This window comes from Arachis duranensis, chromosome 7 (genome assembly GCF_000817695.3).
Source record: "Arachis duranensis cultivar V14167 chromosome 7, aradu.V14167.gnm2.J7QH, whole genome shotgun sequence".
In the NCBI taxonomy this organism is placed as follows: domain Eukaryota; kingdom Viridiplantae; phylum Streptophyta; class Magnoliopsida; order Fabales; family Fabaceae; genus Arachis; species Arachis duranensis.
The window spans coordinates 61359673-61376171 of NC_029778.3; positions in this window are offsets into that span (position 1 = coordinate 61359673).

Here is a 16499-nt window from a genome sequence, read left to right on the forward strand (position 1 = left end):
CATGCAATTAAAAAATGTTTAGAATGCTTTAAAGGCAATTCTCATGTACTTGGTGCTCGCAAGTGTTCAACAAAGAAACTCAAAACCAAGTAGCAAAATATAACCTCAATAATGAAATCCAACAAGGAATATAACACAAAAATGATGTTCAAACACATCTCACCAGTAATTAGCAGCAATAAACAACAAACAATATTAATGATCCAACACTTATAATGAAGAACAGAAAATTAAATGAAAAACTAAACTAACTAAACAACTAACTAACTAAAAGAAATAGTTATAGATGGTGTTTGGTGGTGGGAGAAGGGAAAGAAAATAAGAGAAGAGAGAAGAAGGAAAGAAATAGGAAGAGGAGAAGAAAAGAAGGTGGGTGAAACAGGGCAGTCCACGCGTACACGTCGGGTGACGCGTAAACGTGGATGCGTGAAAGGGGACCGACGCATACGTGTGGGTCACGTGTACACATGGTGGGTTATTCAGATAGGCGACGCATACACGTGGGATGACGCATACACGTGGGCTGGTTTTGTGCTAGAGGTACAGTTCCAGCCCGGCCACTACTCACATAACTCTCGAGAAAATGTATGGAAGGTGAATTTTTTGGATCCCCGCATACGCGTAGGCGACGTGTGCGCGTGGATGGTCAAAAAAACTTGGGTCATGCGTACACGTGGGTTGGTGCTCTATTTTTCAAATTTTTTCTATCGGGAAGAAGAGAGTAGAAGAAGAAGAAAGAGGTAGAGATAAAGAGAGGGAAGGGAAAGGGGTGAATGATAGATGGGGTAGGTGTAGAATCTGTGGGACCTATTGATCCTGAGAGGCTAGGGAATTCGAATTCCTTGCCCCTTGTGGGCGTTGAAAGCCCAGCTCCTACTCCTAGCTGGCGTTCAACTCCAGCTTCCTGCTCCATATAGGGCGTTGAACGACCTTGAGGGTCTCCCTTCCTAGCGTTCAACGCCAGGTCTTTGCTCCCTAGCTGGCATTGAACGCCAGCTTCTTACTCTATTGTGGGCATTGAACGTCCTCTAGGGACTCCTCCCTTGGCATTCAATGCCAGCTTCCTCACTTATTGGGGGCGTTCAATGCCCCCTTTGCCTCTTTGTCTGGCGTTCAACGCCAGCAAGGAATCTACTCCAAGGTGTTCTATTTTCATCTTTGAACGTCTCTGTCTCTGTTCTAACTACTGCACATGATCACAAACATTAAAAAGTAAGTGAAACTAAAGGAATTAAACTGAAATGAACTCAAATGAAAATAAACAAAAGAAAAAGTACTCTACTCATGGTTGGGTTGCCTCCCAACAAGCACTTCCTTACCGTCATTAGCTTGACGGACAGCTCCTTTCAAGGAAGAAGGTAGTCGTAGAAGATTAAATTCGTACTCCTTACTGGGAGCGCCCTTCTTGTGCTCTCATGGATTAGCTTAATATGCTCAAGAGACAGGATCTTGTTTACTGCATGAGGCAGGGTTGGGCTTGCAACAATATGTTGGTGTCCCTTTGTGCCATTTCCCTCTTCTGTGGTGAATACTATGATGAGATAAGTGAATACTACCATCTTCTACGATAAGAAGCCTTCAGTAGGGATGTTTTTGGTCCTCCATCCCCAGGGCATCTTTCTCTTAGGACCCTCTTCCTTGGTTGACGGTGCACACCCGACACCCAACTTACGTTTGGTGGTACGGGGTTGAATTAGTTCCATCCAAGGGAGGAGGCTTGAATGCTGAATCCTTTATGCAAGTTCCTCCCTTGTTAGTAAGTAATGGAGGGTTAAGAATCTCGAACACCATCCAGTCTTCATGTAACCTCAGTGCCTTCTCTCCTTGCTTAACATTTATCAGGGCTCTTTTAGTGGCCAAGAGTGAGGTTCTGAGAATGATGGAGTCATTCACATCCTATCCCATGTCAAACCCTGCAGGGCTTTGTCAAGAGTGATCTTTCCAGTAGTGCATAGAATCTGAAAGCTCCTTAGATCTAGCATCTTCCTTGGTAGTTCATTCTGGACTAAAGCACTGCACTCTTTGGTCAGTACCACTGTCTCATCTCTCCTTAGGTCCTTCTTTTCAAAAAGAATGCCTTTTAGATAGGCTGTATAGGGGGTCTTCTTTTCCAATACCTCTGCAAAGGTGTCCTCTGTGGTAATCACAGGCTCCTCTTGCATGCACAGAGAAGATTCAACTTGAGGTTCCTTCTTCTCTGTAACGGCATGCTCAATGGATTCTCAGGATCCTCCTGGTCCTTGATTGCCTTCAGTCCCTCAATAGCAGGCTTCTGAGGTTCGGCCTCCTTGGTGAAGCCTACTATTCCACCTTCTTTTAACGTCTCCTTCCTAGAGAGCATCGGGCTCTTTGTGAAGGCCCTATAGGGATACACCTCCTCAAACAACTCAGTAAGAGGAATATTAACCTGCTCAGGTATCCACTGGTCGTGGGTGTGACTGTCTCCTTGAGGGTAGTTACCATTCATATCACTAAGAGCATTATAAATCTCAGCAGGGGGTGCAGCTACAGTCTCCATGTCTAGAACTTCAGTCCTAACTGGGGGTCTCCTCACAGGAGTATAAGTGCTGGTTGTTGGCAGCTATCTCATTGAGCTCATCTGCCTCTTCATCTGTCTCTATAAAGTACAGAGAACCGCCTGCAAAGTGATCTACTGCCTTCTTGTCTATCTCAAAGATGGCTTCATAGAAGATGATCGTCTTGTCCCATCCTGAGAACATATGGGGAGGGCGATTCCTGAACATCATCTTGTACCTCTCTTAAGCATCATGAGGGACTCGCTTTTCTTCTGCCTGAAGGCCTGAACATCTGTCACTAGCTTTGTTAATCTTTGTGAGCGAGAGAACCTGTTCAGGAATTCGTTAATAACCTTATCCCAGGTGTTCACACTTCCTCTAAGTTCAATATGCTACCATTCATTTGCTTGATCACTTAGAGCAAATGGGAAGAGTTTTAGCCTGGGGACTTCAGGGTCCACTCCATTGGCCTCTACAGTGTCACATAACTACAGAAAGTCAAAGATGAACTTACTGGGGTCTTCCTGTGGGTGTCCATAAAACTGGCACTTTTGCCATAATAGTAGGACCTGGTCTAGGTTGACCTTAAAGTCATCTGAGTCAATGGGAGTGTCAAATGTAGAAGAGCCCAGAGGTCTCCTGATATGTGAATTCTCCTTTGGATCCATAGTGACTTCAGTGTTCCTGCATACTCCGTTTGGTTGATGTATTTGATGAGACATAGACACAGAGACACAGACATTAAAGACATGGACATAAAATATTTGTGTCTATGTATTGTGTTTGGCAAAAATAAGAAACAAGACACATATATTTAAAAAAGACTGAATTACCCTTCATTCAACCACAAGTTTTACCACCATTACAATACACCTATTATCCCAAACAATGCATGCCATCACCATTAAATTTTTATTTCTTCTAATAATTTTTTATTTCTTCTAATACCATCTTAAATTATCATTTAAATATTAAATATATAATTATTCTTGAAAAAAGTAGAAAATTAAAGTTCAGAATTTATCAAAGATTAATCAAAATTTAAATAAATAAAAAAATTAAATGTACAATTTTTTTTTGAAAAAAATAGAAAAGTAAATTTAGTTGTAGAATCTAAAAGAGAAAGAGAAAAAAAAAAGATTTGGGAAGATAAGAAGACAAATTTTAAAAACTCAATAAGGGTAAAAGAGTAAAAAATTAGTGTCTCACAAGTTGTGTCTCAGTGTCTCACCAAATTGGAGGTACACAAATTTAGTGTCTCCGTGTCCATCCGTGTCCTCCCGTGTCCTTCGAAAATCTGTGTCTCACCAAACCAAACAGCAGACATGTGTCACCGTGTACCGCTGTGTCTATGTCTCAGTGTCTATGTCTCAGTAACCAAACGCTACCTAAGAGACAAAAAAAAGGGGAGTCTCTATGTCACAGTATAGGGAGCTCCCAGTGAGATATCCAAAAGAAATAGAAGAGAATAAAGAGAGAGAATTCAAAAATTAAAGAGGAAAAAGGAATTTAAAAAAAATAAATAAAAATAGAAAAATTAATTAGAAAATTTGAAAATAAAATAAAAAATTAAAAATAAAGGGAATTAAAAATTTTTGGAATTCAAAAAGAAAGACAAACAATTAACTAACAAGACTTAAAAAGAAAGATAACAGATTTGATTTTAAAAATTTTAAAATTCAAAAAGAGAAAGTCAAACAAAAAAATTTGAAATTTGAATTTGAAAAGAAAGAAAAGATTTGAAATTTAAAATTTAAAAGAAAGAGTCAAACTAAATAAGATAAGATTTAAAAATTTAAAATGTGGAAGATTCGAAATTTTGAAATTTAAGATTTAAAGATTTGAAATTTAAATTTGACATTTTGAAAATTAAAATTTAAAGATTTAAAATTCAAATTTGAAATTTTAAAGATCAAGAATCTAGAAAGATAAGATTTGAAAAGATTTTATTTTAAAATTTGAAATTGATTTAAGATAAGATAAAGATTTTGAAATTTGAATTTTAAAATTTGAATTTAAAAAAAGATAAGATAGAATCTTTTTGAAATTCAAAAAAAATAAAAAGATAAGATATACATTTGAAAAGATTTTGAAAAAGATAAGATATGATAAGGATTTGAAAAATATTTGAAAACATAGGATTTAAAATTTAAAAATTAAACTTTACTTAACAAGAAAACACCAAACTCAAAAATTTTTTAAATCAAAGGTTATGATTTTTGAAATTTTTGAAGGAAAAACACAAAAAGGACACCAAACTTAAAAATTTTAAGATCAAATAAAGAAAAACACCAAGAACAACTTGAACACAATGAAGAACACTCAAGAACACTTTTTCAAAAATTTAAGAAAAGAAAAATACAAAAAGATACCAAATTTAAAATTGCAAAAGCCAAGACACTAATTTTTCAACATTTGCAAAAAAAAAAATACCAAAAGACATCAAACTTAAAAAAATTTGAATCAAATAAAAGAAAGTAACAAGAACAGTTCGAATACCAAGAAGAAAAACAAGAACAATTTTCTAAAAACTCAAGGAAAGATAGACCAACAGTACCAAAGGGACCAAAGATAAAAAGAGACACCAAACTTAAGAGCCGACACAAGACTCAAACAAAAAATAAAGATTACCAAAGAAAAGAAAAGATTTTGAAAAAATTTTGAAAAGGGAAATAAGAAACAGGTAAGACTCAAAACAGAAAACTCAAAAGGAAATAGATAGTCAAAAACAGATTAAGGTTTTGAAAAATTTTTAGAAAAGAAAGCAAGAAACACAATTAAAAGAGCAATTAAACCATAAAAGTACCTAATCTAAGCAACAAGATAATCCGGTAGTTTGTCAAACTCGAACAATCCCCGACAACGGCGCCAAAAACATGGTGCACAAAACTGACTCCATACGTTTCGCATAGATAGACTAGCAAGTATACCGGGTCGTCCAAGTAATACCTTAGGTGAGTGAGGGTCGATCCCATGGAGATTGTTGGTTTGAGCAAGCAATGGTTACCTTGCAGATCTTAGTCAGGTGGATAGAAAATATAGTTGTCACGAGAAAACGCATAAAACTGATAATATAAAAAAACGTTACCAGATAAGTGTGAAATTAATGGTATGAGAATGGTTGAGGCTTCGGAGATGCTTCTTCCTTCTGGATCAACTTTTCTCACCATCTACTCCAACTTCTGATTGATTCTTTCCATGGAAGGTTGTATATGATTAACGCCGGGTCACTGGTCATTAATCTCCTCTGCTTCAGATCAAACACCGGGTCAGCAGTCATCCAATCTGAACGGGGGTGAAGCTCTAGTAGTCCATTCCCATGGTGATCCTACTCAAAATGTCACAGACAAAGTCGAATCTTCCGGATCAGAGAACGATGCTCCTTTGGTTCTAGCCTATACCACAAAGGCCCAACGAAGCCATGGATTAGCCGTCTAAGAGATGTATAACAAGCTTGCGGTTCAGTATTATCCCGTCAAGGACTCGCAGAACCCATGTCAGTCAGGATGACGGTCAAGTTACACTCCCAATCCATTAGGATGAAGAACAAAAATACATCTTAGAATATAATCAAACATAGAATGAAATAGAATAGTGATATTATTAATCCATAAGAATCAGTAGAGCTCCTAACCTTAACCTTAGGAGGTTAGTGACTCATGTTGTATATAGAATAAAAGTGAAAGTGTAAAGTGGGCAAAAGTCTCACCAACCATCCTAAACAAGGGTGATCTTTTCCTATAAATACTAATCTGCTAACTAAGAATTACATAAATACGATAAACTAGTCTTGTAGTGCGAAAATCCACTTTCTGAGTCCACTTAGTGAGTGTTTGGGCTGAGCTTGAGTGAAATCCACAAGCTAGTACTCTCCTTTGGGCGTTCAACGCCAACTTTGAACTCCTGAATGAGCGTTGGACGCCAGCTACTCCCCTATGGGCGTTGGATGCTAAGAGTGGGGCTGGTGGCTGGCGTTGAATGCTAGTTTTGGGCCTTTATTTCCAAAGCAAAGTATGGACTATGATGAATTTCTGGAAAGCCTTGGATGTTAACTTTTGATAGGTGTTGAGAGTACACCATTTGGACTTCTGTATCCCCAGAAATGCTCCTTCGAATGCATGGAGGTCAGATCTTGATAGCATCTCCAGTCCTTTCTCTATCTCTGAATCAGACTTTGCCAAAACTCCTCAATTTCAGCCAGAAAATACCTAAAATCATCATAAAATGCAACAACTTAAAGTAGAATCCAAAAATGTGAATTTTGCACTAAAACCTATGAAAATATAATAAAACTTAAACAAAACATAATGAAAACTATATGAAAATGATGCCAAAAAGCGTATAAAATATCTGCTCATCATTGATCATAGTAATATAATGTGGAAATATATTGAATTATGTCAATTTAGAGTCCAATTGGTGGTTGAACTTGTGGATTTGGAACCTTGAAAGTTGGAGACCTGTTTTGGTGTGATTTTGGTCAAGTGAAAGCTTGAGGAAACGGTGAAATTGAGGTGCTTTAGCATTAGAGAGAAATCAGTCAAGGTATGATTTAGGTTTCTCATTGGTAACATGTAATGTGTCGTGAAAACTTATGCTAGATGACCCTAAGATAGGTTGTATGGTATGTATGGTTGAGGATTAATGACTTATGTTGATAATTATTATTTTGGTGGTTGAAATGTATATTTAATGATTGATGATGGTAAATGTTGAGTAATAATGATGATGAGATTGTGTGATGATAATGAATTGTGAAAATAATATTACATAGAGAAGATTATGTATGGTTTGTGTCGACAATAGTTAAGAATAATTTGGTTAGGAGTTATTGATAATGAATAATGATTATGAGTATGGGGTTGTAATGATTCTGAAAAGAGGTTATGTGTTTTAAAGTTTCAGTAGGAAATGAGGATTGGTGTTGTTTTTAAAAAATCTAATTTTGGATCAACTTCCAAACTTTGCCAAGCCATAACTCAACTTCCGGACTCTCAATTTTTGTCAAACTTAATTTAAATAATAATTTGGATCCGTGAAGTTTATGTCGTTTGAAGAACGGATGAAAAATATTTTAAAATGAAAAAGTTATGTGCGTTTAAAGTTTGGTGTGCAAAAAGTGAATCCTACAACTTTGCTGGTTTTAGGAGGAAAATCGAGGCATGCGTACGCGATTGGAACACATGACGCGGATGGTGGGCACTGCCCAGACGTCTCGCGTACGTGGAGTAGCCCCGCGTATGCGGACCCTCGCTTTTTATACATCTGCGCACGGGAGACACACGCACACGACGCAGGATTTCATTTCGGGTTCGCACCCCCGCGTATGCGAGCAAGTGACGCGTATGCGGGATGGGAGATTTTCAAGGTCGCGTGGCTATATGAAGCGGATATGCCACACATGTGATTTTTTTTTTGAGGTTTTACCAATCCTCTAGCTTCTTAACCTCTTTTAGCTATCCTTTTTGGTCTGATACCTGACTCTTGTGTTTAAGAAGGATAGTAGACCCATAAGGGAAGTTGAGAAAAGAAGAACTTGATGAGGTGAATAACAGTTAAGTTGATATTGAACGAGCTGAGGAAGTGTGGAAGGCTGAGTATGAGATGTACGAGGCTGAAATGATGCCGATTAATTGAAATGATGAATTATTATTGAAATGTGATTGATGATTAAATGATTATGATTAATTGAGAAAGTGCAAAAATGTTATATAATTGATGAATATTGGCCATAATGATATTGAATGAATAACTATGATAATTGAGGCGTGATTGAGAATGTTGATGTTGAGTATGTTTAAGTTTTCTTTCTGTTTGTAAAGTGTGTCGGGAACTATATCCCATGAGTGTGTTGGGCACTATCTCTCAAGAGCGTGGCAGGCGCTATATACCAAGAGTATGGGAGCACTTTACCCTGGGAAGTGTGTCGGGCACTATATCCCATGAGCGTGGTGGGCACTATATCCCAAGAGCGTGGCGGGCGCTATATACCATGAGTGTGGGAACACTTTATCCCAAGAAAGGCGGCGGGCACTATATCCCATGAGTGTGGCGGACACTATATCCCAAGAGTGTGACAGTCACTATATCCCAAAAGTGTGGAGCAAGTTAGAGAGACGATATTCGGGTTAGCTACCTGGTGTGTCAGGTTCTGACAAAGTAACCAACACGTGAGCTCATGGCCAATAGGAAAGGCATACGCCATATGCATTTGTTTGTCTTGTTTGAGTTTGCATTACTTGGGTTTGCCTAATTGAATATCTATGCTAACTTGCTATATGATTTTCTTGTTGTAACTACATCCTATTTGTGATTTCTTTGTCTGGATTGTATGTCTGTGCAACTGAGAGGCCCTCGTCTGGCAAAAGAGTGACGAAGGCAGTTCCACCAGAGTTTTGGAGGATTGGAGGAAGGCGAGAAACTGAGGGAATAAGTTAGAATTAAGTTAGAATTGAGTTAGGGTTAAGAGCCTTAGACGAACTACCCTGCTTATGGTTTTCAATTTTAATCTTTAAGTTTTAAATCTGAGTGCTGAAGTTCTGGAATTGCCTCTGACTTTTTCGAGACCTTATATATTATCTTTGTGGGCACCTTTACCATGTTGAGAACCTCCAGTTCTCATTACATACGTGTTGTTGTTTTTCAGATGCAGGTTGAGAGGCACCTCTTTGAACTTTCTGAAGATTTTTTGGAGGCAAAGAACTATTTTGGGTTTTAGGGTTTGTATTTTGCTTATGTATATATAATATATGTATATAGATTCTCCGCCTTGTATATTTTGCATTTTGTCCTTCCTAGAGGTTGACTTGGAGAAACAGGTTCATAGCTTGCATCTGCATTGACACGATCGTGAGTGATGCGATTTCTATTTCGTTTTCAATTACCTTATCTTTCAAGGCTCCTAGTTACGATTTTTTTTCGGTTATATTATATTATGTATTTTTACTTTTAGGGGTTGTAGTGCCTCGCCACCTCTAATTTATGTCCTAGACGTAAAGTTTTGTGTAATAGGGTGTTACAAATAATGCATCCAAAGAATTTGGCTTCTAATCCTCTTGGATCAAATAAAGCTTCTCATCTTCTTGATTCCAATGATGGTCAACCACAAGCTTATTCTAATATTTGAGAAAAAACAAACTTGTATTTGGGTGGCTGTTCTTTCTTGTTGTTTTTTTTTTGTTTTTAACTATTTTAATTGTTGTTGTGGTGCTAATCTGAGTTCATGTTATTGATATTATTAATTTGGTAATTTGATAAATTATTGTTGAAGTATTGTTCTTTGACCCTGTGATTGTTAAGTTGTTGTATTTTTATCTAATTGTTTATTTGAATAATTATTCTGATCTAAGTTCATGTTCTTGATCTTGTTAATTTGGTAATTTGATAAATTATTGTTGAGATGCTATGTGATTGTTAGGGTGTTATATTTTTGTCTAATTATCAGTTTAAATAATTATTCTGATTTGGGTTTATGTTCTTGAATTTGTTAATTTGTTAATTTGATAAATTACTATTATTGCGGTATTATTTTTAATCTTGTGATTGTGATATTTAATTATTGTGAATTTGTATTTAAATGAGATTATAATATTATAGTTAATGTAATATTTTTTATTTAAATGACATTTTAAAATTTATATTAAATTATAATTATATTTTAGTATATTTATTTATATTTTATTATTTTATTATAAAATAATTATTCTAATTGAACTATAATTAAATTGATTTAATCAATAAACTAATGAATCAATAGATACAACGGTTCAATTAACAATTCAATTTTTTCGAACTTGTAACTTAATAAAACATAACAAAGGCAGAGTAAGTAACCAGCAATAAAGCATTCCTATTAAATGGGCGAGGCCCAACAGTCTTCTTAAAAAACCGGGACCCAAAAAATAAAAAATAAACAAACGGATACCCATGAACCATTGCACTAGAATACGATCAGATCTAAATTGAGATGAACTCCACGACCAAAAAAAAAAAATGAGATAAACTAAATTTGTGAGATTCAATTTGTAGATAGATTAATTTAGTTTTTTTTATTTTATTTTATTTGTGGACTTGGGATTAATTTAGTCTATTGAGGAACCAAATTGAGTCTCACTAACTCACTTTTTAGTGTGTCGTATCAGCTAGCCATTTTGTTAATTGAATTAGTGACTAAGGGACCAATGTGGTTTAGAGTTATAAAACTTATTAATCAAATTGCATTGAACATTTTTAAAAGAGTAAATATTTAAATTTATACTCAAAAAATTCAGAGCGGGTATTTTAATTCTCAGCAAATTTTTATTCTAAAAAATCTTTAAAAATTATTCTCATCAAACAAATTAGTTTCTTTGTCGTTTTCAATTAATGTTTTAATATACATATTGGATAAATAAATTTTTTCAATAAATTTATTATAAAACAATTAAATTTTCAAAAAATACCACTCTAAAACAAATTATTTGTTCTTCAAAACGGCAGAAAAAACCAATCTATTCGATAAAGTTAATTTTCAAAAATTTTTAGAAAAAAATTTGTCAGGGATTGAATGTTTATTTTTTAAAAAAATTAAGGAACATTGAGTCTTATTCCATATTAGGAATACACTTTACTTTCTTAAGTATGCATCCTAGCTCGATTAAGAACCTTATCTCCACCGGTAGTTGTAGTATGTGATTATTTCCATTAAAGTTAAGTATATCTTAATTCTATTAAAATTATCTTTTGTTTAAATTTTAAGCGTAGTACTCTTTCAAAATAATATATACATAAATAAAAAACAAGAAATAAAAGCAGAAAAATAAACTACATTTGGAAATAGTCATATAAAGAGTCTTTATTAGAATTAAAAGTTATAAAACTATTTGAATGTAATAAATATAAGAACTATAACTTTTTTTTTTCTCTAATAAATTATATGTTCAAATTATGTAATAAAAAAGTTCACTTTAAATTTATTTTATTCCATGCATTACTCGTACATCACTTTCTAGTTAGCATAATAACCTTACACATCTCTATCTAATTTGTTGTCGCGTCATTAAAATTCGTATATTATTTTATTGGATCCCGCTAGGGAGACAATAGACTATTTGTATAATGTGTACAATAAACTCGTCCTCCATATTATCTAGAATAATGTATGTTATTTTATTTTATTTCCCAAATAACCTTTTTTATGTAACCACCATAAATCCATAATCACCTTAAATAATACAAAGATTAAAAACACATTGATATGCCATACAATCTTTTCTACTAATCAACTACATAAATGTACAAAATAGTGTACAGATACCTTTTTCTCTAAAGTACACAATTCACAACTTGTGGCCACCAAATTACCAGCTTAATTAAATAAAGAAAATTAATAAATTGAAAGTGATGGAGAATCAGAAGAGAACAGAATACCGCATGTGATAACTGATAAGTGATGAGATGACTTGCTTCACTTTTGTGTCTAGGCTCATATTACCTTTCATAATCTTATTAGGGTTTTTATTCGATTCCTTAGGCACTCACTAAACATGCCAATGGAGACTTTAGGTACAATTTTTGAAGCACACCACATATCTATCTTACAAAAAATTGAGATAATTAATGACCATAAAAGTTCAGACCAACAACATCTTTCACAAGACCAAACTTCTTGTTCTGTCTTGGAAAGGAAAAGTGATGTGAATCTCAAACACCGTCTAATTCAAACAATATTTGCCAGTACATGGAATATATATATATGGTAACCTGCCCATCCATGAAGCCCCACTCTCCATACTTTTTTTTTTTTTGCTTATGTAAGTTTCACTCTCCATACTTTAAAACAAGATAATATTCCTAACTGCTATTGAATCTTCTCATAGGAAACTTTTATGGTGTTGATAGCAAAAATAAGTATGTAATGATGTCTTTGTGTGTCACTCTAAAAATATAACATGTGACTATTGATCTCATTCATTATTACGGTCTTACGGAATACGGAGTAATTAATAGGTTATGTTTCCGTTTCTTATTTAAAAGATAGTCTCTCATTTCTTATAGGTTAATCATGTGATTAACTAAATGAGATATTTAAACCATATTAAAAATTTAGTAAGAAGTTGTAGTGGTAACAAAAAAAATAATATAAAAATCATGTATTGTATCAAAAATATATTACAAAAATTTGCTTTATTATTTGTTGACGTATATAATAATATATTTATTTAATTAACTAAATAATAATAAAAGGTTCTTTTTTATTTAACAATGACCGAACTGCATGATATATAATATATAAATAAATTACACACATGAATATGAATATAATCATAAGTAGGAAAAAAATTGTAGTGTTAGAAAAATGTTATTTATATATTAGAATAATATAATAAACAATTATAATAAAAAAGTTAAATTTATTTTAAAAAAGTCTCTGTTAAAGAATAAAATTAGAATATTATATTTAATTTATTCAGATTTAAATTTAGATATATGTCTTTTTATTTATGTAGATTATTTAATATTAGCTATTTTTAAATGTGTTTGTTAAGTAATTATTTTTCTTATATAATAATAAAAAATAAATTTTTAAATAGTTAATATTAATTATTTTATTATAAAATTATTTTTTAACTCTTGTTTTAAGGAGGATACAAAGTTTATACTTATAATTTAAGATTTATAATTTAAATTTTAGAATTTAAAATTTAGAACGAAATACATTTTTTGTCTTTGAAATTTGTCAAAAATTTTAAAAATGTCTCTAAATTTTATTTTGTTTTAATATACATCAAATATACTCCTTACAACTAAATTTTTAAAAATTTTAGGACTAATCCATCAATAATATATAATAACTATGTCTGATTTATTTATGTTAAAAGTTTTTTTTGTAAAATTGTTGCTGAATTGGTCTAAAATTATTGCTGAATTGGTCTTTTAAGTTTTTTGACAAATTAATCATCAGTGATATATTTGATGTAAATCGAAAAATTCTGAAACAAAATAAAATAGTATAATTTTAAAAGGTTTAGCAAATTTTAAGGACAAAAAATATACTTTACTCTAAAATTTAAAATTTAATATTTAATATTTAAAATAAAAAATATTTTTTGGCTAAAAATGGATTCCCTAATTTAACTCAATAATAACTTAGTTAATGTTAACAAATTATAACTCAAATGATATAATTTCTCCATACTAAAATAGAAGTTGTGGATTTGAATTTCACTTCTAAGTTCTAACCTTTAAAAAAAACTTAGTTAATTGACGTAGTTAGTATTTAATAAATATTATCAATCAATTTTGTCTTATATACTCTATATGTATCTAATAAAATTCAAATTTTTTCACAATTATATTCCAATATATGCTAGCGTCATTTATCAAATAATAAAGTAAGCTTTTGTAACTTTTTAGTACACTACATGAATTTAGATTCATTTTTTTGTTTAACTAATAGCTCAAATACCTCATTTAATTAAACATATAATTATACTTAATAACTAGCTGCAAGAAATGAGACTTTCTTTTAAACAAGGAACGGGAACTTACTTTACTAGTTACACCGTAACAATCAATGAGATCAATAACCACACGTTGCATTTTTATAGTGACACACAAGAACATCATTACATGCTTATTTTGGTTATCAGCACCATAGAAGTCCCCTTCTCATAATGTATCTCAATCTTGTTTCTCACGTTGCATTATGTTGGTGTATAAAGCATTTTTACTTCTTATATTTAAAGTTTATCACAAATTTATTAAATCTGCTATATAAATATGACAGCTGTATATCAATTAGACCAATTAGTGGTAGATTCTAGAGTTAGCTAGTCAAGTATAACAATATATATAGCTTATTAGTTACTGTAATTGATTGAAATCTTCTATTCAATATAAAATTCACCTTACTCTTTTTTATTCATTTAGTTCATCACAGTTGAGTTCTCTATTTTGCAGAATCATGATCTATAGCTCAAAACCAATTTTAACATAGTGCAGTGAGCGTGAAAGTGCTGTAGATTGATAAATGCATAGAAAATCAAGAATTTTGTCTCCTCCCTCTACATCAACCATGGCAGATCATGGAAAAGGAGTGGTAGATCCAGAGAATCAACAAAGTCAGAACTTTTTAGTTTACAAATAATAGCAAGATTGATTAATTAACTTACATCATTTTTATCACAAATAGGAAGAACAACTATCAGTGTGATTCAAAATTCAATAAACCCATACTACTTGCATCCAAATGAAACATCAAGTTTAATGCTCACCCACACTCTATTAACAACCCGTAATTATCATTTTTGGGTGCGATCTGTGTTGTTGTCTATCAAATCCAAGAATAAATTGGAATTTATTGACGGAACCCTTCAAAAACTCAAAAGAAACTATCTAAATTTTCAACTTTTGGACATATGCAACACCTTTATTCTATCATGGCTGCACTCCTCCCTAAGCAACAAAATATTGTAGAGCGTTCTATCATGTAATACAGCTTCACAACTTTGGAATGATCTCAAGCATCGCTTTTATGAAGGAGATCTTTTTCGAATTACAGAACTTCAAAAAAAAATGTTTGCAACGAAACAAGGAGACCTCTTCGTCACTGTTTATTCACCAAATTAAAGGAAATTCGAGAAGAGCTTGATGAGTTCAAACCTGTCCCAGATTGCAATTGCGAAACACAGTGCTCCTATGGGTTGAAGATTATGTGAGAATATAGAGAACAAGAGTATGATATTTGAATCTTAAGAGGCTTAAATGATTAATATAGCACAGTAAAATCCCAGATTATGCTCATGACACCTTTACCAAATATTAATTCGATCTACTCCTTGCTTCTTCAACAAGAAATGCCAACTCACATCATCAGATCAATCTGAAGAAAAATTTATGGTAAATACTTTGAATACTAATACCGGCAACAACAACTTTAAAGAATTTGCTTCGAATTTTAATCGCTCCATGCGTGGAGGTAGAAGTAGGAACAATCGAGTCCATAGAGGAAGAAATGGGGCAGGTAGAGGATCAACAACAAGTTGTTCTCATTGTGGCAAGATTGGTCACACAGTTGAAACCTGCTACCACAAACATGGTTTTCCTCCTTATTTACAAAGGAGATTTGGAACTGTGAGTGTCAACAATCTCGTTGTTGCTGAGAATATTTTTGCTACCAACAACACTTTAAACAATAATTCAACCTCAACTAAAGATAACCAAAGCCTTGATGCATTATTCTCTCAAGATCAAAAGAAACCCGTAATTGCACTTTTTCAAAAAGTAAATGATCAAAGCCATTAACACTATTATAGCCCCTTCAACAAGTGTTTATTATATTCCATCTACATCACATATATCCTTACAATCTAACAATTGGATAATGGATGCTGGCGCTACTGTACATGTCATATTTTCCCTAAAAAAATTTTAAACTTACAATGTCATTGATCCAAATTCAATTAAATGCTCAAATGGCACTAAAACCATCACTAACAATTGTGGAACTGTTGTTCTATCACATAATTTCATTCTCACTAATGTTCTATATGTTCCTTCTTTCACGTTCTATCTTATGTCTGTGTCTAAAGCATCTAACACTCCTTTCACACACTCATAACATGATGCATCTCATTCATCTGAAACATATAGCAATGACACAAATAAGAACACCACTACTATTACTACTCATGACAATGATATATTATCTCACACACAATCTGTCACTGGTGAAACTGTTGTTCTAAGAAGATCCACACAAGAAAGGCATAACCAAGTTATTTGGAAGATTATCAATGTATGCCCACCACCATCTCCTAATCTCACGTCCAACCATCCCTTCCGAAGTATCCTTTGTCCAATTACATGTCCTATGACTCACTCTCTCAATCACACAAGGCTCTATCTATTACTATCTCAACAAACCATGAACCAACATCTTATGAACAAGCAATCATACACGATTGTTGGAGGCAAGCAATCAAATCTGAGTCAAAAGCTTTA